Source organism: Phascolarctos cinereus, unplaced genomic scaffold, assembly GCF_003287225.1.
Source record: "Phascolarctos cinereus isolate Bilbo 61053 unplaced genomic scaffold, phaCin_HiC Scaffold_726;HRSCAF=1367, whole genome shotgun sequence".
Classification (NCBI taxonomy): Eukaryota; Metazoa; Chordata; class Mammalia; order Diprotodontia; family Phascolarctidae; genus Phascolarctos; species Phascolarctos cinereus.
In genome coordinates this window covers 392,225,377-392,247,323 of record NW_027556098.1, presented here as the reverse complement: position 1 = coordinate 392,247,323, position 21,947 = coordinate 392,225,377, and the positions used below count along the sequence as shown (strand labels likewise).

The 21,947-nt window shown below is 47.3% G+C and overlaps 1 protein-coding gene across 2 annotated transcripts in view; it reads left to right on the top strand.

Annotated features, from left to right (window-relative positions):
• The first annotated feature begins 9,575 nt into the window (after window positions 1-9,575).
• The window catches only part of SPSB1 (splA/ryanodine receptor domain and SOCS box containing 1), a 90,560-nt gene continuing 78,188 nt past the window's right edge, over window positions 9,576-21,947 (top strand). For both annotated transcript variants that reach the window (XM_078145689.1, XM_020974411.2), the window contains exon 1: window positions 9,576-10,000. The gene's annotated coding sequence lies outside the window, so the exon portion shown is untranslated. The remainder of the gene's footprint in view (window positions 10,001-21,947) is intronic.

Genomic DNA, 21,947 nt, shown 5'->3' with positions numbered 1-21,947 from the left:
TTTTTCTCCTATTAGGATTTACCGGGCTTCACATTTTCATTTCAAGAAACTTTGCTCTTTCCCCCATCTTTAATTGGGGAATATTTGCAATGTCTAATAGAGATGGTCTTCACTATCACCTGTGGTCAGCAGATGGCACTGTTTCATCCTTGATGTATCTCAACTGGAAAATTATTTCATCCTGGGGTTCTAGGTTCAGTAAAATTAGTAACTCTCTTGATCATTCTATTCCAAATAATCAACACTCTGTAAAACAGATTATAGCATTTATACAACACTTTGTGGTTTATGAAGCGCTTGAACGGTAAGATAACCTATTAGGACCGTAGGTTCGCAGATAAAGAGCTAGGAATGCTTTATTGTTATTCAGTCATTTTCAGTTGTGTCTGACTCTCCATGACCCCATGGCAAAGATACTGGTATGGTTTGCCATTGCCTTCTTCAGCTCATTTTACAGATGGGGAAACTGAGGCAAACAGGGTTAGGTGACTTGCTCAGGGTCACACAGCCGGTAAATGGGAATTAATGGAATTAGATAACTTGTCCAAGGTCCCACGAGTAGAAAGAGTCAGACTTGAACTGAGAACTTTCTTTTTGGGCAGCAAATTATATAGAGGAAAGAGCCTCAATTCTAGAATCAGAGGGTCTGGATTTGAATCCTTCCTCTGATGCTTAGCTCCTGGCAAGTCCTTTAATATCCCCCTTGCCTAGGTTTCTCCACTTGTGAAATGATGGAGTTGGACTGGATGGCCCTGAGGATCCTTTCAGATGCAGATCTAGAGGTATTCTATGACTGAGGCTGGCCTATCTCCACGAAGCCAGGCTGTCTCTCCCCTTGCACATGGTGAATGCTAAATAAATGCTTTGAATTCAATCAGACCACCGCATCAAGAAAGTACTCATGCAACAAACCTGGAAAGAGCATGGACATGAAACCTCGGAAACCTGGCCCTGCACTGTCAGAAGGAGTAAGAGCCTCCTGCTTTTGCAGGCCATCTCGAAAAATTCTCAAGCTACTTTCACATTCATTTGGTCATTTCATCTTTAACAAAAATCCCGCGGAGTAGGTTGGGCAGGTAATATGAGTCCCATTTTACAGATAAAGAAAAATGGCGCAAGAAGGGTCAGGTGATTTGCCAAAGGCACGTTCCGACATGTGTTAATTTTGCAGGTTCATTGCCTTAGGAGGCCCCATCAGTGGGGACTCAGTCTGCAAAGGGCATAGCTGGTTGTAGGAGCCCGTGGGAATGAGTTCTGAGGGGCGATCCCCATAGGAACTGACTTACGGAATGCAGAGCTCAAACAGGCCTTAGAGATTATCTTATCCAAACCTCCTCATTTTACAGATGAAGAAACTGAGGCCCAAAGAGCTCATAGGATCATAGATGCAGAGAGGGGACTTTTAGAGATTTATTGTCCAGGGGTTCTTAACCTGGGGTCCATGAACCCCCAAGGGATCTGGGAATAGATTTCAGAAAGTCTTTGGGGGAAAATTACATCTTTAATTTTACTAACCCCCGAACTGAAATTTAGCATTCCTTTCAACTATGATTATTTTTAAAATTTAATTAAATTTGATTCTTTTCAATTATCAGGAATTCATTCTTTTCTCTCTCCTACTTCTTCCCACTTACCAGAAATAGGTAGAATTAAGGGAGGAAGGAAGGAAGGAAGGAAGGAAGGAAGGAAGGAAGGAAGGAAGGAAGGAAGGAAGGAAGGAAAGAAGGAAGAGAGAGAGAGAAAGAAAAGAAAGGCAAAAAGAAACAGGGAGGAAAGAAAAAAGGAAGATAGAAGGAAGGAGAGGGAGTAAGGGAGGGAGGAAGAAGGGAAAAAAGAAAGAAAAAAGAGAGGAAAGAAAAGGAAGGAAGGAAGAAGGAAAAAGAAAGAAAAGAAGGAAGAGAAGGAGAGAAAGAAGGAAGAAAGAAAAAATACAGAACCCCTGAATAACATAAACACAGTCATGCAAAACATTCCCACATTGATTCAATCCAAAACTCATTGTCCCCATTTGTCCATCACCTCTGTGAATACAAGGTAGGGGTGGGGAAGAGTTCTTCTTTATCTGTCCTCTGGAATAAAGATGCTCATTTAGTTGATGAGAATTCTTAAGTCTTTAAGAATTGTTCATTTTCACAATGTTGTCATTATAAAAATTGTTCTCCTGTTTCTGCTCACGTCACTCAGCAGCAATTCATACAAGTCTTCCCAGGTTTTTCTGAAACCATCTCATCATTTCTTACGGCACAAATGTATTCCATCATAATCATGTACCATAATTTGTTCAGCCCTTCTTCAGTTGATGAGGACTCCCTTAATTTCCAGCCTTAGGCCACCACAAATAGAGCTGCTGTAAATATTTTTGTACCAATGGGATTTCACCCTCTTTCTTTGATCTCTTTGGAGTATAGGCCTAACAGTGGTATAACTGGGTAAAAGGTCATATACTGTGTAGTTAATTTTTGCACGTAATTCGAAAGTGCTTTTCCAGAATGATTGGGCCATTCACAGCTCCACCAGCAGAGCATCAGCTATGATTCAAAACAAAACAAAAAAACCACATACTATTCTGAGAAAGGGGTCCATGGGCTTCACCAGATTGCCAGAGGGGTCCAAGTCACCAAAAAACAAAACAAAACAAAAATCCTCAATCTAACCTGTCCCTCTGGTTTTACCATTGGGTAAAAAGAAGGCTCAGAGGAGAGAAGGCATTTGCCCAAAGGTCAGATAGATAAGTAGACCAGCTTATCAGATGGTAAATAAGAGATACACATTTGAATACACATTTGGAGCTAATCTCGATTTGAACCAGAGGTCTACTAAAGGCAGTGCAGGGCACTATTACTAAGCTGTCTGTCGAGGCCCTGGGGGATAATTTTGTAAAAGTAACCCCTGTCCTCGTGGCTTTTCCACCCTCCAGTACCTCTAGCACCTCCCTCTTTCTTTGCCAGGTTCCCTGACTTCTGTGTGTCCATCCCTCCTAGTGTCCATCCTGCGTTCCCCTTCCCTCCACATCCTCCTGCCTTCCCACAGGACTTTTGCAAAGAGCTTAGCCTACCATCTAGATTGGAAGTACCAACAAGCAGGACCCCTGAGTGATAACACCTGGCTTAGTTTTACGAGATCATTTTTCCAATATTTGGTGACAATTTAGGCTGTTAATATTTGTGAAGGGGCACATTTGAGCCACAAGTTAGAACTTTCCAATCACTTGGAAAACTCTGAACCTTGATTGGATGAATAGCCAGTCTTCACAATCACTGCATTTTTACATCACCCAGGGGAAAGCGCCTAGGCACATCTGTAACTAGCCCTGGGTGATGAGGGCTTTACCATAAGGTGCAGATGCCTGGCCAGGGCATGCCTGGGGGAGTTGCTTTGGCATCATCGTGTGATCATTCCCCAGGATACCCCCTATAGGGTGATGTTACTCTGACTCCCCAGTCCCAGAGGACTTTTGTCTCCAAAGACCACAGGGTCACAGGTCCCCTTTCTCAGTATTACTTCTTGCCCCTGTCATGCAATTGTCTTCTGAAACATCACTCCTCGCATGACCACCTTCCCACTGCTCCTTCCCCGAAACAGAATCTGTCCCACACTCAAACTCCTCAGTTACAGTTCTGACCCTGCTGCACCTGTGATCATGGGCCCATAGCTTTCAGGCTGGAAGGGACTTTTGGGATCAAGTCAACTAACATTTATTAAGAGCCTACTATGTGTCTGGCGCTGTGCCAAGTGCTGGCTACACAAAGAAATGCAAATTTCAGTCTGTGCCCTCGAGTAGCTCACATTCTAATGCAAACAGCTAAATACAAGCAAGATATATACAAAATGAACTACAGATAACCTCAGGGGGAAGGCAATATAAAGGGGATGGGGTAAGAGTTCTTGTAGATAGTTGGATTTTCTCTAGGACCTGTGGGGAGTCAGGGAAGCCAGAGGGCAGAGATGAGGAAGGAGAGAATTCCAGGCCTGGAACTTCATAGCTGATGAAGATTCCCAGAAGTAGGAGATGGGACAAACAGGAAGGAGACCCATGTAACTGAACCAAGGAGTACATAGGGAGGGGGATGTGGGAGTATAGTGTAAGAAGACCGGAAAGCTAGGAAGGGGATAGATAATGAAGGGCTTTAAGAGCCAAACAGAAGCATTTACACTGGATTTCTGGAGGGAATAGCAGATGATGGTGGGGAGAGGGTTCACGTGGTTAGATTTGCACTTTCAGAAGATCACTTTGATAGCTGAGTGGAAGATGCGGGATTGCGGAGAGACGAGGTAAGATTAGAAAGCCAATCAGAAGGCTATTGCCAAAGTCCAGGAGTGAAGTAACATGTACTTGTCCCAGATCGGTAGCAACGTCAGAAGAGAGAAGGGGGTATGTGCAAGAGATATTACGAAAGCAAAATCGGCTGGATTTAGCAATAGATTGGATTTGAGTTTGGGAGAGGGAGGAATCAGGGATGACCTAGTTTGCAAGCCTGGGTGATTGGAAGGATGGTGGTGCCTCAAGAGGTCATCGAGTCTAACCCCCTCACTTTATAGATGAGGAAATTGACTTGTCCAAGGTTACATAGGAAATGACAGAGCCACATTTTGAACCCAGGGCCCTGGACTTCAAATCCCAGGAGCTTTCCAGGAGACTAGGTTGTCTCTGGGAAGACTAATCACTTCTACCCATCACTTTTGGGAATATGTGTGTAGATCAAATAATGGAGAAGGTTGGGCAGACTTTGGTGATGAAATGCATCTTAGACATTGCCAAAGACCAGGAAACCACTCCTTGCAGAGAGAAAAGGCTGCTAGCCTCCCTGGCAGACAGATACTCAATGTTCATTTTGAGTCAGTCTTCAAATTCCTGGAGGGTGTTTATCAGGTGATGTCGTAATAGTACAAGCTTATGTCTCTGTCTCTCTCTCTCTCTGTCTCTCCCCACCCCTCTTTTTTTTTTAAACAAATAATAATATCTGCGCTGATAGGAAGGACACAATCATTCTATGCACAATCTTCACTCTACATTTCTCAATATTGTTCAACGGTGAAGCCAGCCCATTCCTGGATGGGACATTTTCAGATGGATAGCCAACCATTCAGTAGGGTGGGTGGAGGGGAGGAAGGAAAGAAAAAGCCAAACATTAAAAATCCTTCTCAAGGAAATCGATTCTGGAAATTTAGGCACAGGGTGAGGAGGCATTATGGAGGGTGGGGGCAACGCTTCTTCCTGGGAGTGGGGTATGTGTGTAGTGCCCCAATGGCTACTATTATTTACCTTGTGACCTTGAGCAAGTTGCTTGACTCCTCTAGCTCTCAGCTTCCTTCTCTGTAAAATGAAGGGGTTAGACTATTTTAACCCAACTGGATCATGAGCTTGGATTTCAAAAACATGTGTCCTTCAAGAAGCAGAATAAGCGCTCAGCTCCTTGGAGAGATTGGGAGCTGTGTTCAAATCCTGCATCAGACTAGCTGGGTGACTTTGGGAAAGTTACTTATCTTCTGCCTTAGTTTCCTTACATGTAAGATGAGGGGCGTTGGACTTGATACCTCTAAGGTTCTAGCTCTATGATGAAAGAATCCTATTTATGAACCTCATGCCAACATAGATTCTTCAGGAACAGATTGGCCAGCTTGTTCTCTGGAAGGCTGAGCCCCAATCTCCTGTGAGCTCAAACTTAGTTTCTAAAGGTAAGGCCCAATGGGGTTTGGCTTGTAATAGGCAACAGTATCTTTGCTCCAGCTAACAGAGCTGCCAAAACTTGGCCCAGACAAACCTATTTGTGTCAGTGGACTTGGGGTCTCCTGGATTCTTTTAAAGCCTGGTACCCAAAGTGCAAGAAACAGGACAGAGAGGGAAGGCTGGGAGTTGGGTTAGCCTCTGTGACTTCCAGGAAAGATCATGGACAAGAGGAATGCATTTAAAGTGGTCTGCTTCCTGGCTTTACTTAACACTCCCCCCACCCCCCCATCCCCACCCCTTCAAAGCTAAGAACAGCTTTAAATTGAGGGCAGATTGTGAAGTGGGTAGTGATTGAAGGTAAACAGAACTTGGTTATTTAAAAATCCAACCACCAAGTTGCTGATGATGGGGGTGAAGGAGTCTGGGGCTGGGGTTTGGCATTCCTAGACAATGAGAACCACAGGCTGAAACCCTGGTGAGCACCAGGAGGAGTGTTGACTCAGCTCCTGCCCTGCCGAGTAGGTACGTTGAGTCTCTCCTCTCCTTTTCTTCCATTGCACTATAATAACCCTTCCAGGTAAGTGCTACAATAGTCCTTCTTCCCACCTAACAGATGGGGAAACTGAGGCAAAGTGATTATGCAAGAAGAGGCTTCATAATCTGGCTCTTTCCTACCTTTCCAGGCTTCTTACACCAACTCCATCTCCCACTTCTGGGCATCTTCACCAACTATGAAATTCCAGGCCTAGAATTCTCTCCTTCCCATTTCTGCCCTCTGGCTTCCCTGACTTCCTTCAGGTCCTAGAGAAAATCTAACCATCTACATGAAATTTCTTCCTACTCCACTTAACACTACTGCTTTCCCTCTGAGATTATGTCCACTATAGGATAAAAGAAACTCTGGCTTTCTTCAAAGCTCAGTTCAAGGGCCCAGGTTCCTACAAGGGCCCATCTCTGACTTCCCCTCTCCCATACTGCTTGCTGGGACTTCCTATTCAGGGGCGATGGAGCTGGCTGCTACCAGCTCTCTAGGAAGAATTAGTAAATGTTCAGTGTGAGCATTTATACCTTGAAAATGAACAAAACCTATAAGGAAGGACTTGATTTGTGAATTTTTGTGAATTGTCTCTAGACAAAAGAAAAGACAGCTAGGTCAAGCATCGGATAGAGCTCTGGGCCTGGCATCAGAAAGACTCATCTTCACTAGTTCAAATCCAGCCTCAGACATTTCTCAGCCATGAGACCCTGGGCAAGTCACTTCATCGCCCTCTGCCTCAGTTTCCTCATTTGTAAAATGGGAGTAGTCCTAGGACCTACTTCATAAAGTTGTTCTGAGGACCCGGTAAGATAATATATGCTAGGGCTTTTCCAAACCTTGTCGTTGAGTCATGGCTGACTCTTTGTGACCCCCTATAGGTGTTTCTTGGCAAAGAAACTGGTGTATTTTGCCATTTCCTTCCCCCCTGGATTAAGACAAGCAGGTGAAGTGACTTTCCCAGGGTCACACAGTGAGTGTCTGAGGCTGGATTTGAACTCAGGTCTTCCTGATTTCAGGCCCAGCACTCTACCTGCTAAGTCACCCAGCTGCCTCCTCCCAAACCTTAAAGGCTACCAGAATACCTGCTATAATAATTCTTTCAAGGCTACTGTGGTCAATGATCCCAACAGATCCTCAGGCTTATTAGGGGGAGGGGAGCAGTGGAGAGGGAGGCAGGTGAGGTGAAAGCCAAGGTGGGTGCTGTGTGGTCGAGCCCAATACCCCTTCACAATTCTAGGCTGCTCTTCCTGTGTATTTTAAATTGCTGAGAAGATGCAGTGAGTGTTCTGCTGGGTATCACACAGGAGGTAGGTGAGGGAAGAAGAAACAGTTTTGCTTTTGGTTTGGAAGGGGCCTTTGGAGGTCACCTGGGCTCATCTTACAGATAAGCATGGCCAGGCCCAAAGACAGAAGTGACTTGCCCAGAGCTGAGGTCTGAACTTTGGTCCCTGGCCTCTGGATCAGAGCTCTGGCCCCAAAGAACCCTCCTTGCACAACAAGCCCACAGACTGTGGAAAGACCCTTCCCCAGGGGCAAACGATAATGTTCACACATTTTGGGTCGATAAGAAAGTCTGAGAAATATGCCAGCTGACAGAAAGTCTTTGGATTCGTTGCCAACTCTTTCAAACTAGGAAATTATCAGCTTGAGAGATGGAAGAGACTTTAGAAATTAGCTAGAACAACTGTCTCCTTTTATAAATGAAGAAAACCGGGACCTTCTCCCAAAAGTGACCTGCCCAAGGTCGTACAGCTAGAAAGTAACATAGGCAAAGCTGAACCTCAGGTCTTCACCATCCAAATCCCCTGTTCTTTCCACTAAATTTGACACTTTAGGTTATGTTCTGGGATCTCTCTTAGAACTGCTGAACACTTGAAACCCTCCCCCCACGACTGGTTCTCACATTCTTTCTGTACAAACACTCTATGTCCTGTCTTCATTTATGTCTGGCCACTGGGCCCAGATGTCTCCAGAGGTGAAAGTGAGGCTGGTGACTTTGCACAGCCCTGCCTCACTTCAATCCAATTCATTTGCATGTCACAGTTCTCTTCCAGAAGGAAGGACAAACCACAATTCTCCCTTGCTAGAGAAAAAGGTACTAAGCAAAACCCAGCCCCGGTATGCACCTGACAGCGTGTGCCCTGTTCTTCTGCCCCTCAGTCCTTTCCTCTTTCTGAGTTGCTGCACGATTTTTTAATTTTTTGACCCAGCTTGGCATGTAGGTGTGGATAAGTATAGTCAGACCATAAACATTTATTAAGCTTCTACTGTGTGCCAAGCACTGCTAAGGACCAAGGCTAAAAAAGAAAGGCAAAAGACAATTCCTGCTTTCTAGGAGTGTAATGGGGCAGAGAATACGCACATCAGCTGGGGACAAACGCGGCAGATAGAACGAAGAGGAGATAAGCAGCAGAGGGAGGACACTAGAATTAAGAGGACTGGGAAAGGCTTCCTGTAGAAGGTGGGATTGGAAGAAAGGCTGAATAAATGTTTAACTTGAATTGTTCGAGCTGAAATGGACTTTCGTGGGGTTTATGGTTTATCGAAGGAGCATTGGATGGTTTGGAGAATCTGGTTCGGATTTCAGGGTCTGCAAACCCGTCACTGGGGTGAGCCCGAGCAAGCGCTTCCTCTCCTGGGACCAGGTTCCTCCCTTGTAAAATGAGGAGGTCGGACCAACTCCATTCCAGTTATCAAGCCCATTTACACAACAGAAAACCGAGTCCTTTGCTCAAAGTTCCCAACTCTTGCCTCCTCCAAGAATTTCACATTTAAATTTTTAAAAAGTCATACGCGATGATCCCCCGGTTTGGCTGGAAGCAGCAACCTTTTTGGGCCCAGGGGCTTATCGCTCCATCCTCCACCTTCCCTCCCACCCCCGCAACTTCCCAAGGCGGAGAAATAAAATGATGCATTTATTTGGGAAGCCAGCTGTCCCCCGGCTCTCCGGGGAAGGCCGGACTTCTCCAGGTCTCAGCTGCCCCCCAGCTCTGGGGGCCCTCTCTCCACTCTCCTTTCCGACCCACCACCGCTGCCGCTGCTGCTGCTGCCGCTGCCGCTGCTGCTGCCTTTGCGGCCGCCGCGGAGGCGGGGACGCGAGCTGGAGGAAGGGGCGGAGGGAGCCGCGGGGGGCGGTGCCCAACCCCAGCTGAGCGCTCTCGGGCACGTGACCGCGCCGGGGCTCGGCTCTCGGCTGCTCTCGCGCCCCCTCGGAGGAGCCCCGGGGAGCGTCTCGCGCCCCCAGCCCCAGCGCCAGCGCCAGCGCCAGCGCCAGCCCCAGCCCCAGCCCCAGCCCCAGCGCCAGCCCCAGCCCCAGCCCCAGCCCGGCCCGGGCCCGGGTAGCAGCGGCGGCGGCGGCGGCGGCGGCGGCAGCAGCAGCAGAAGCAGCAGCAGCAGCTGGAACAGCAGCAGCGTCTCGCGCCCTTCCGCGCGCTCCGGGGCGCCCCGGGCAGAGCCCGCGCGGGGAGCTGCGTGCCCTCGGAGGAGACCGCACCTCGGTGGCAGTTACAAAAAATAAATTTGCATAGAAGTATTTCTCGCGCGTCGGCGGGCACGCACGCACACGCACAGCTCCCGCGGGCTCCAGCCGGACAGACGGACGCGGGGAGCAGGATTTCTCCGGAACACTGCCCCTCTCTCTGCACTGGGAGCAGCGCCCCCGCTTCATGCCCAGGGCCCCCTCGGCGGGACGAGGAGCCGCGGGCGGCCGCCGGCCCGGCCGGCACGGACTGCTGCAGCCCCGGGAGCCTGAGCGCGGGGGCGGCCGCCGGTTGGCCGTGCGGAGCCCCGGAGCGGTAGGTGGGCCGGGGGCTGGGGCTGCGGGCACCTCGGGAGGGGCTCAGGCGAGGAGCAGCGGCGGCAGCGGCACCACCGGGCTTCGGCGCCTCCCCGCGCAGCCCACGGTCTCCGCCTGGTGGCTGCTGCTGCCGCCGCGACCCCGGCCGCCGGGGGACTGCACTGGGGGTGCTGGCGTGGGGCGCCCTGCCCGGGGACCGCATCTGCACACCCTGGGAGCTGGGGGTGGGGGCGCGGCAGCGCGCGGATCGGGGGTGGCTGTCTGGGTGCTGGCCACCGACCCCTCCGAAATTCCTGAAAGCCCCCGGGGACCGTGCTCACCAACTTGGGCAGCGCCGGTCTCCCTGCTTCCCCTTCGCCCGTTCTCTCCTTCCCTCTCTCTTCTCTGTCTTACTTCATTTTCTCTCCCTTCCCCCTTTTTCTCTCCTTCCCTTCTCTTCCTTTCTCTCTCTCCTTTCATTTCTCCCTCTTTCCGTTTCTTTTCCCCTTCTTTCTTTTTCTTCTTCCCTTTATCTATCTCTTCCTTTCTTCTCCTCTTCCTCTTGAGAGAGACGGGTGGGGAGGTGATGTCCTCTCCCACTTTGCGTTTCTCTCTTTCCTTCCCTTTCTGTCTTTTTCCCTCCTTCTCCGCTTCCTCTTGGCTGTACCTCCTGAAGGAATGGGGTGGGGAGGTGATGTGCTCTCCCTCGGTTTCTCTCCCTTCTTCCCTCCTTTATCTTTCCTTCCCTTTCTCTTTCTCCCTCCTTTCACACTCTTCCTCCAGAGGAAAAGGGGTGGGAAGGTGATCTCTCTCTCTCTCTCTCTCTCTCTCTCTCTCTCTCTCTCTCTCTCTCTCTCTCTCTCTCACTCACTCTCTCCCTTCTTTCCCTCGTCCTCTTGGCTGTACCTCCAGAGGGAGACGGGTGGGGAGGTAATGTGTTCTGGGTGGCTGAGATCTCTAACTACCTGACCTCCTCCCCTTTCCTTGCCCAGGTAGAAGCTTTGGGGGTCCGGCAGTCATCTCCGAAAAAGTTTCTCTGAGAATACCTAGTTTCACACCCCCCCCTCCCCGCTCCGCCAGCCTTGGCCAGTGCCCAATCCTGGGATCCGCGACTAGCCTGGGGTCCTGTCCCTGGGGGTGGGGGTGGAGGGTGGAACGGATATCTCTTCTATGTTGGGGGCAGAGCTGGGCCACCCTCCCCCTCCAGCTGTCAGGTAACACTCCTGTCCTCTCCTGTTCAGCTTAGCCTTGGGCAGCCCAGGCTTCCTAAATGAGTCTTAAGAGAGTTGAAGGCGAAGAGGGAAGGAGTCTTAAGACTTGGAAGACAGCTAGTCCCCCAGCGCTTTTTGTAAAAAGCATGAACTGATTCAAAACAACAACAGGCAGCAACACTGCTTTTTTTGGAGGCGTTCAGCAGCCCCCGTAATTTGGGATGAGAGAGATTGACAGAGAATCCCAGGGAGAGGAAGAGAGAGAGACTGGAGCAGAGAAAGCTTAGGTAGGGCCGAGCTGGTCTGCAGAGAGCTGCAAAGCTTGCTTGGCCTGAGCACTGGAGAATTCAGATTTTCCTCCAGCTCACTAAGGAAGTGAAGTGTGTGTATGTATTGCAGCCCGTAGTAACAACTGCTCGGGAGACACCCTATGCTGCCAGTTACAGAAAGCTGCTGGAGTCTTGGCGTCCTCTGCCTCTCCAGCTTCAATTGAGGGAGGACCATCCAGAAGTCACAGAATTGCGGGGAGGAGGGGATGCTCTGGGTTTTCATAACGAGGGAGCCTCAGAGGCCTCCATTCTCTTTCCCTCCTTTCTCTCCCTCTCCTTCCTTTCTCTCCCTCCTACCTCCCCTCTCCCCCTTCTTTTCCCCCACCCCACCCTCCCTCTTCTTTTCCCCCACCCCACCCTCCCTCCTTCTTTTCTCCCACTCCACCCTCCCCTCCTCTTTCCCCACCCCCCTCCCCATCTCCCCTCCCTTTCTTCCTGTCTCTCTCCCTCTCCCTTCTCTCTCCTCTCTCTCCCTCTCCCTCCTTTCTCCCCTCCCTTTTCCTCCTTCTCTCTCCCCCTGTCTCCTCCCCCTCTCCTCCAGTCTCTCTTCCCTCCTTCCTCCCCCTCCCCTCCCCCTCTCTCACCTCCCTCTCTCTTGCCTCTCTTCTCCCCTCCTTTTGTACTCTGTCTTTCTCTGTGTATCTCTCTCCCTCTCTCTTCCTCCCTCTCTCTCCAAATTAAATATATAGTTTTCAGTTGAGTTGGCATTTGCTGCTTCCTGAGTGAGTAATTTTAATTAAACCCTCTAGCGTCAGGGACTGGTCATGAGTTGAGTTTTAACAGGTGTTCATTGTAAAAGCACCATCCTTCTCGATGACTAAAGTTTGATGGTCAGAAAAAAAGACTTAATTTTAACATTCAAAATAAGAGGAGGAAAGTCTGGAGAAAGAGGAGGATAGAAAAGTGGCCAGGGGTCAGTCAGTGATCAGACATTTATCTAAGTGCCGGATGCATCCCAGATACTGTTCTAATTACTGAGAAGACAAAGAGAAATGAGTAGTCTCTTCTCCTGAGCAGTGGGCCCTTTTATTGCCTGTGTTCAGAGAAGTAAATAGAAAAAAATTATAGATACATACGGTCCATTGCATTTGGATGAGTGTTCCCTGCACCAAACTTTGGGAAAAGTGCAGGGAGTCTAGGCTGCCTAGTTAGTACTGAATTTACAGTTCTGACTTCTGGGATGCTAACAGTGTTGCCCTGGGCAAGTCACTTAAGCACCCTATGACTCAGTTTCCTCATCTGTAAAATGAGTGAGTTAGACTCCATGACCCTAAAGTCCATGCCAGCTCTAAATCTAACATCCTATGATCTAGGTTAATTCATAGGTGCCTAGATTAGAGCTGGCAGGGTACCCAGGCACTTATAGCAGCCGAGGATTTTAGATCCAGAGTTGACTGGGACCTCACAGAGGTCATGTAATACAACTTCATCATTTTACACAGAAGGAAAGTGAGGTCCAGTGAAGGCTGGACAGAGGTCCCATAAGTAGCAAGTTGGCAGAGTTGGGAATTTGAACCCAAGTCCAAAAACCCTTTCCAGGGCACCACATTCCTACCCCTGCCCCTGTGCCGATGACCCCCGCCCCCCATCTCTGTTATGTATGGCATAGAAGCTTCAGAGCTAAGTCCTAAATATACTCAAATATCCCTTTTGCCTTGATCCAGTCCCTGGCACATAAAGGCTTAATAAATACTTGTTTATTGATTTACTCTTGCTTCTTATGACCACAGACAGGGTGGTGGCTTCCTTTCCCAGGGGTAGGGTGGGGCAGAGTCCCCTCCTCCCCCCATATATGACCCATCACTCTAGAGTTGGCCTGTTATGCCAGGCACCAGAAACCCTGGAAGGGGAGAGACTCCCAGTAAGCTGTGTGACCTTGCCCAAGTTACCAACCTCTCTCCAGGGCTTATTCTCCCCATCTGCAAAGCACAGTGTTTGGGTAGATGATTTCCAAGGGCCCTCTCAGCTTTCATAGTCATTCTGTGAGCCCTACCCTGGGCACTGTTTGTCTTCTTGAAGTTGGGTGACTCTAAGTGGGTCACACTGTCAGCTCTGAGCTGGCGTGGGATTGGCTCTCAGAAGAAGGGCAATGTCGTTCAGCAGATGCAGCTCAGTCCTACCGGGTGAAATGAGTGCAGATGTTTAATTTCTGCTAGTGAACCATTGGGGGCATTCCAGCTTACTGCAAAACTCCCCAGATACCCAAGCTGGCCCACAAGAAGAGGCCCCTAATTAGCACTTACTGATCCTCTTCTGTTTCATTCTGAAGTGTCTATGGGCTGCTGATCTCAGGGCTCAGAAACCGGCTGGAATCCATCCCCCGGCCATTCTTTGAAAACTTAACTTCATACCATGTTCACAAGTTGGGCTGGGGAATTTCTCCTGAATTCTCAATGAGAAATGTTATGGGGCTACACCTTTAAAAAAAATGGGGGGGAGGGTTGGGGAGGGAGAGGAAAGATGCTTTTTTCTGTGAATTGGAACAATTAGGACTTGTGGCTTTGAACTTGGAAGGGACAAATACTGGTGTACTGCCCGAGTGTTCCTCCAGAAAGATTGTATCTGTGTAGATGGAGTTTTTCCTAAGTCTAATTGCATTTTAAATGTGCTAGGAAACCTTGCTGCTTTAAAAGAAGCCTTCTGTAAAGTGAATGACACTTTTCTCGCTCCCTTCCAGATGCACACATGTCTTAAACTGTGGAAATAATTCTGGGTGGGTTGTTTCTTTGAGTTGAGAGTTTCCATCGCCAGAGCAGCTGGGGTGAGGAGCCTGAGATCTGAATAGCTCGGATCCATTAAAGTAGAATTCTTGGATGCTCCTGTACTAGCTTTGTGACATTTCAGAATTTCTCTCAGCGCCTCCCAGCCCATGGGACCGAACATCTCCATCTCTGCTCTATTAGCTCTGTTTCTTTGACATGGTTTTTGGGATTGGGAGGGAAGCAGAATATGAGAGCTATATTATTGGTCATGTCACTTTTTGTTGTTGTGGTTCAGTCTTATCTGACTCATGACTCCATTGGGGTCAGTCGTGTGCCTACGCTGTGTCAGGCATTGTTGTGTTAAGTGCTGGGGATATTTGTTGTTGTTCAGACATGTCTGACTCTTTGTAACCTCATTTGGGATTTTCTAGGCAAAGATACTGGAGTGGTTTGCCATTTCCTTTTCCGGCTCATTTTACAAATGGGGAAACTGAGGCAAACAGGTTAAATGACTTACCCAGGGTCACTGTGTTAGTGTCTGAAGTCAGATTTAAACTCAGATCTTGGGGTGGCCAGGTGGCACAGTGGATAGAGCACCGGCCTTGGATTCAGGAGGACCTGAGTTCAAATCCAGCCTCAGACACATAACACTTCCTAGCTGTGTGACCCTGGGCAAGTCACTTAACCCCAAATGCCTCACCCAAAAAAAACCCCCAAAAACTAAACTCAGATCTTCCTGACACCAGCTGCCCTCGACACCTAGAGCTTCTGTTTACTCTTCTGTAAAGTGTGTGTGTGTGTGTGTGTGTGTGTGTGTGTGTGTGTGTGTGTGTGTGTAATTGGTGTGAGTGAGACTGTTTTATGCTAGGTATTGATTTTCTCCTTGTTTTACTTGGCATTCAGGGGTCATATTGTGTGCTGCTTTGTCTGTTGTCTCATTGACAGCCCCATGAGGTAGATGCCCTAATATCCTCTTTTACAGATGAAGAAAACTCCAACTTCAGAGATTGAGTATCTATCTTAAGAGTCTGGGTAGTACAGTAGAATCATGGGCTTGAGGAATCAGGAGGGCCTTGGGTTTGCATCTCACATCTGAAGTTTACCAACTTTCTGATTATGAATGAGTCTCTGGACAGTCTCAGAACTTCATTTTCTTCCTTAATCCAAAGGGGAGAATACTTTTCAGAATCAAAGACAAGAGGGGACAGCTTGGTATAGTCAGAAGAGCACAGTGATTGGTGCTGTATTCAGATCCTGATTTGCTTTTTAGCGTGAGCTTGGCTAAGTCACGTCATCTTCCTGGGCCTCATTTCCCTCCTAATCTGTGAAATGAAGAGATTGGATGAGATGGTTTCTGTGGCCTCTTCCACCTCTAATCTGGGATACTACCGTTAAATAATAGATGAAAAGGGCTGTGGAGGGGCAGCTAGATGACTCAGTGGACAGAGCATCGGCCCTGGAGTCAGGAGGACCTGAGTTCAGATGTGGCCTCAGACATATGATACACTAGCTTCGTGACCCTGGGTAAGTCACTTAACCCCAATTACCTCACAAAAACAAACAAACAAAGGGCTGTAGAAATGTCCAATACCCTTATTGGGGCCAGAAGGTGAGAATATTATTCCAGTTCCTAGGTGGACAGCCCCCCCCCACCTCGTTTCTGCCTGGTGGCTTCTTTCAAGTCTCAGCTAAAATCACGCCTTCTATAGGAAGCATTTCCCAATCCCCCTTAATCCTAGGGCCTTCCCTCTATTGATTATCCCCCATACACTCTGTATATCTCTTGTGTGTACAGAGTTATTTGCACATAGTTTACTCTCATTAGATTGTGTCCTTGAGGGAAGGGACTCTCTTTTTCCTTTCTTTGTACCCACAACAGGGCGGGTAGGTGGTAGGGGCCTGGAGTCAGGAAGACTCTTCTTCCTGAGTTCAAATCCAGCCTCAGACACTTACTAGCTGGGTGGCCCTGGGCAAGCACTTTACCCTGTTTGCCTCAGTTTCCTCACCTGCAAAATGAACTGGAGAAGGAAATGGCAAACCACTCTAGTATCTTTGTCAGGAAAAGCCCAAATGGGGTCAGAAAGAGTCGGACGGGACTGAACAACTACAGATATCCCCAGCACTTAGCACAGTGCCTGACACATAGTAGCTGCTTAATAATACTAGTTGAGTGAGATCACTTCACCCCTACTAAGTTACAAAATATGTACTGCGTGCTGCTAAAAATTTTGGGAAATTTGCTGCTTTTTAAAAAAAAAATTATGTTTATTGCCATAACTTTTAAAAATTGTATGTGGTGACCTGCATCTAAAACCATGTGTTCCTGACTCCCAGACTCTGGAAAGACCCCTCCGACCTTATCTCCTAATAAAGTTTGCTCCTTGCTTAGTTAATGGGCATCAGGTTTTGTGGTCCCGTTGGGTGTCAAGGGAACATGGAAACTGTAATTTTTTTTTTAAACCAAAAACACTGGACTAGGAGTGAATAGAAGAAAGATGCTTTTACACATGCCTGGGTAAAGCTGTGCTCTAGACTAGATTTGGAAAGGGAAGGAAACTTCTGTGACATCATCAGTGTGTAAGAAGGGACATGTCTACAAAGGCAGAGAAGGGTTTGGGAAATTCACTTCAACAGGTAAATTCCCTATTTGTTGGCCCATACCTACTATGTGCTGGGAATTCTAGATAACAAAGACAATGTACCTGCCCTCAGGGAGCTTATGTTCTACTGGGGGGGGTGATTTATGCACAAATAAATAGGGACAGACTTGACACAGAAATACGTTAAGGAGAGGCCATTCATTTACAACTGTCCAGTTGAGCAAGGCCTTGTTGACACTGGATATGCACCTTGGCATGGGAAACTAGGGAGTCTGTAGGGTGGCAGGGAGGAGGCAGTATGGTCTGGATACTGAGGCCACCTGGGCAAAGGCATGTAGGCGGGAGATGGAATGTTGTGTTCAGGGAACAGCCAGTGGACCAATTCTCAAAGTTTAGCCTGGTTCTGTTTAATTTAAGAGACCAGTTGCTAGTAAACCAGAGGCCAGGCAGGCTTCCACTTGATCTGCAGTTGAGTTGAATGTGACAAGAGGAGATGGTTTTGCTCTTGGGAATTGGGGTCCCTTGTTTCAAAATTTTCCGCATTCATTCTGAAAATTCAGTGTATTTATTTAAAGGAACTTTAAATGAGAGAGAGCCTGGATAACTAGGGAGATTCGGGGCGGGGGATGGGGGGGCGGGTCAGAGGTGGCACCTGGACAGAGATGAAGAGAGAGAACATTGTAGACGGAGGGTACCTGCCCCCTTTGCAAGGGCGTGGGGTGTAATCTAGGTCCCAGGGGTGGGGAACCTGCAGCCTCGGGGCCATATGTGGTCCTCTAGGTCTTCAAGTGCAGCCCAGCCTCAAGGCCGAAGGTTCCTCACCCCAGATTTAGGAGAACCAGCACTGTCCTGCATGTCTGAACTTTCTTCTGTGTATTTTTGTGTTTCACTGATGCCTTGTTTCATTTTCTTTTGGTATTAATGTCACTCTCCTTCCTCCCATCTAAGTCCTCCTTATAACACAAGTATAGTAGAGCAGAATAAACCGACAGATCAGTCCTGTCTGAGAATGTATGTCTCGTTCTGCACCCTAGTCCACCACCTCTCTCTGTAGGGTAGTGCTTTTTTAAACTGTGGCCATCCCAGGTGCCCTCCAAGGGGGGCTTATTGGTGGCCACAGACTATGAAATGTTTCTCGGGATGAATCGAGAGTTATAATTATAATATAACATAACATAATATAATGTAATATGTTGAAGTATATCTCACCCGCATAAGTGTACAGTTATCCCTTCCACATTGTGGGGGTTAGGGACATGGTGCTTCTTCTGTCCCCACTATCTGGAAAATCAGATTAGAATTTTTTTGGCCCTCCCTTCGTATGAGAGAAGTCTGAATTTTTTCTTTTTCTTAATCTTTTTTCATTTACAGTACCTTATTGTAAAATTTGGGTACATTTATGGTATTAAAAAGCTAAAATATGTTGATATTGTGTGATACTCCACCTGTATCGCATGCATTTCTGAGTTTCTAAACATTTTCTGTCTCGTCTCCTGGCCTTCATGTGTTTTCTGTGGCTTCTGCAAAACTCCCCCCAAAATTGCCATTTAATTTCTCAAGCTGACCTGCCATATATTGAAACCATGGTGGGGAAAGGAGCTACGTGGAAGGGATAACTGTATGTTTTTCCCATTATATGATACCATTTAGTTGTTAATACTCCTCCACTCTCCACTGACCCCTCAAAAGCTAAGCAAGTCCTCCACTAAAGTTCTGCACCAAGGATTCTAAGCTGGGGGAGATCTATAAACTCGTACGTCTATACATTTATAAATATAAAGTTTATTTAATAAATGTGTATATAAAATTACAATATGTATATACATATATATGAATCACACAGAATCGCACAGAAAATGAAATACATAAGATTTTTCTTTTTAAAATCAATTGGGGTTAAGTGACTTGCCCAGGGTCACACAGCTAGTAAATGTCTGAGACTGCATTTGAACTTAGATCCTCCCGACTCCAGAACTGGTGCTCTATCCACAGCACCATCCAGCTGCCCCAATACATAGGATTACAAAGAAAACCAGTTATATGAAAAGAAAGCCAATTATATCGATAACTGATGGCTGTATTTCAATATAATGTATTTCATTTTATGTATGATTCTGAGAAGAGCTTCCCCAGACACTGCCCAAGGGGTCTGTTGGCACGAAAAAGACGGTGGTAAGCCCTGGCCTGTGCTGATGTCCCATTGATTGTGGCCCTGGGACCTTGAAGGCTGTGTGTGCGTCAGATCAGGCCATTCCCAAACCAGGGCTGGGCTAAGTTGAGGCTGGAGATACAAGGAACAGGAATGAAGTGTAAAACCTGATGAGGTATGTGTGTGTGTGTGTGTGTGTGTAATAATAATTGTAGTTATTGCTTACGTAGTGCTGTGGTGGTGATGATGACGATGATAGCTAACATTTACAAATTACTTTAAGGTGTCTACGAAGTCAGTTCTTACTCTTATAGGGCTGGAGAGATTGGAAAGGAAGAAAGGGAATGAGCATTTATTTAGTGCCTACTATATACCAGGCATTGTGTGAAGCACTTTACAATTATTATCTCATTTGATTCTCACACTAACCCTGGGAGGTAGGGGCTATTATTATCCCCACTTTACAGAGGAGGAAATCGAGGCAAACAGTCATTAAGTGACTTGTCCGGGGTCACACAGCTAGTTTACCTACAACTTATCTGAAATATCTGGTTATTCATTTAAGTCACAGGTTTATTATTTGCTGCTGGGAATGTCAATGCCTTCAATTTGGTTTGATTAAAAATTAAAATTTTCTTTTAAAAGAGCTGCAATGATGAGGGCAGTAAGAACCCCTTCTACCTGTAGAGTCAGCCTCAGACACTTGCTGTGTGACCCTGGGCAACTCACTTCGCCCTGTTTGCCTCAGTTTCCTCATCTGTAAAATGATCTGGAGAAGGAAATGGCAAACCGCGGCAGTATCTTTGCCAAGAGGGTCACGCAGAGGTAGACACAACCGAAAAATAATCAAACAGCGAAAACAGCAGCTTCTTAACTCATTCCAGAGTTCCTTCCACCAGATTGGAATCTAGTGCTTCCAAAACTTTTCTGAGACGGGTTAGACAGGTATTCTCCCCATTTTATAGATGAAGAAACTGAGGCAACTTATTGTCCAGAGTCACAACAGCTGGCATGCATCAGAGGCAGTATTGGATCCTGGGATAGTCTGGGCCCCAAGTGTCTGTTCTTTGGATTAAATGACCCTCCCCCCACGCCCCCACCCCTTGTTTTCTCAAAGCGCAGAAAAGGGAAAGGTTCAAATGGGAGAAAGATGCCTCTTCTGTCCCTCTTGATGAGCTTGTTTTTGTGAGGATAAAACCAAACCTTTGAATGTTCTGAACTAACCAGCCGTGATGAGGCCCAGGGCCCCTCTAATGTCTGGTTCTTTTCATTTCTTGGAATGACCAAAGAGCTTGGGTGGGGTGAGAGAGGAGCTCATTAGTGTCTGGGGTTCTGACCTTAATCAGCCCCTTTGTTGGTGTCCCTTCCCCCTCTTACTTGACCCCCTCTCCCCTCCCCCTCTAGGAGAAGCAAAAGACCCAGGAATGCCGAATCCAGTAGGCATTTATTAAACACCTACTGTGTGCTAAGCACCTGTGCTAGGCACCAGGGTACAATGCTTTGTCCCCAGCGCTGCCCTGACTCTAGTTCAAACCTTATCAGCTCATGCCTGGATTCCTGCAGATAGCTGGGGTCTCCCTGCCTCTGTCTCTCCCGACTCCAGGCCATCCCCCACTCAGCTGCAAATCAATCTGACCACGTCAGCTCTCCCTCCAGTAAAATTCCCTGTCACATCCAGGATCAAATATAAAGAATCTGTTTGAAGTTCAAAGCCTTCCTATGCTTCCCTGTCCCCCTTCCCCAGTCTCTTACACCTCACTCCCTGTTTTTACTTAAAGTAAGTTTTTATTTTAAAGTACGTTTTATTTGGTGTTGAGCTTTCTGGACCAAGTAATCCTTTGTCCCCCAAGGTCTCTTGACCCTCAGAGAGGCTGAGTGTGGGACAGTGGAATCACTGATTTGGAATCAGGGCCCGAGGAAGCCTCCCAGCTCTGTTTATATGTAATCTTGGGTGAGGCAGCTAAACCTCGTTGGTCCCAGTTACTTCGAGGAAGACAAAGCAAAGGAAGACTTCTTGGAAGAGGACGTAGCAAAATAAGTAGCTAAAACACGGTCAGTTTTCCTAGGGACTTTAAAAAACTGATAATTATGGCCCACTTGCTATTTCCCTCTCCCCCTTCAATTAGCTTTTATTGTATTTTTGTATGTACAGCCTGGGTAGAAGGTAAGCATCTTGAGGACAGGACAGTTTGTTTTTTATTGTCTTTCTTTGCATACAGTAGATACTTAATAAATGTTTTAATTCACTCAGTCTCTCCTTAATATGTAGGAGATTCTGGAGGGAAAGAAAGCTGCAAAGTCCGAGATGAGAAGTGTGTGCAGAAGGGGAGTGGGGTTTTTGCCTTCCTTTTAAATTAAAAGCCACCTATGTAGGACTTCTCATAAAATCTTGGATGGTTCCCTGTGTGAGACAGAATTCCCACTTCTTCCCCCCCCCTTGGAGGTAATTGGGGTTAAGTGACTTGCCCATGATCACACAGCTAGTGTCTGAGGCTGTATTTGAACTTGGGTCTTCCTGACTCCAGGCCCCAGTGAATGCTGTCCACTGACCCACCTAACGCCCCCTCCCAGCACTGAATGTTTATTTTGTACCTTGAGAACAGGAACTAACTTGTCTTTGTATCTTCAGTGCCTGGTAGGCCTTGACTGGATGGTAAATTCTGTATGGATTTCTTAGAAGCATAAAGCTTAAGCGGGTGTATCCTTGTCCTAATGTGTTAAATCGATCAGTCATTCAGTTAATAGTACTAAGGCTAGTTTAGAGGTTCAGCACTAGAAAGGGACCTCAGAGGTTCTCAGAATCCAACCCTCTCATTTTACAGATGAGGAAACTGAGGCCCAGACACATGAACTAACTTAATCCAAAGTTATATATCTGGGTAGTATGTGATAGAGTTGGAATTCGAACCCAGGGCCTCCCAACTCCAAGTCTCCAGCTGCTTCCTTTTCTCCGTTTAGTTATTATTTATAGTGCA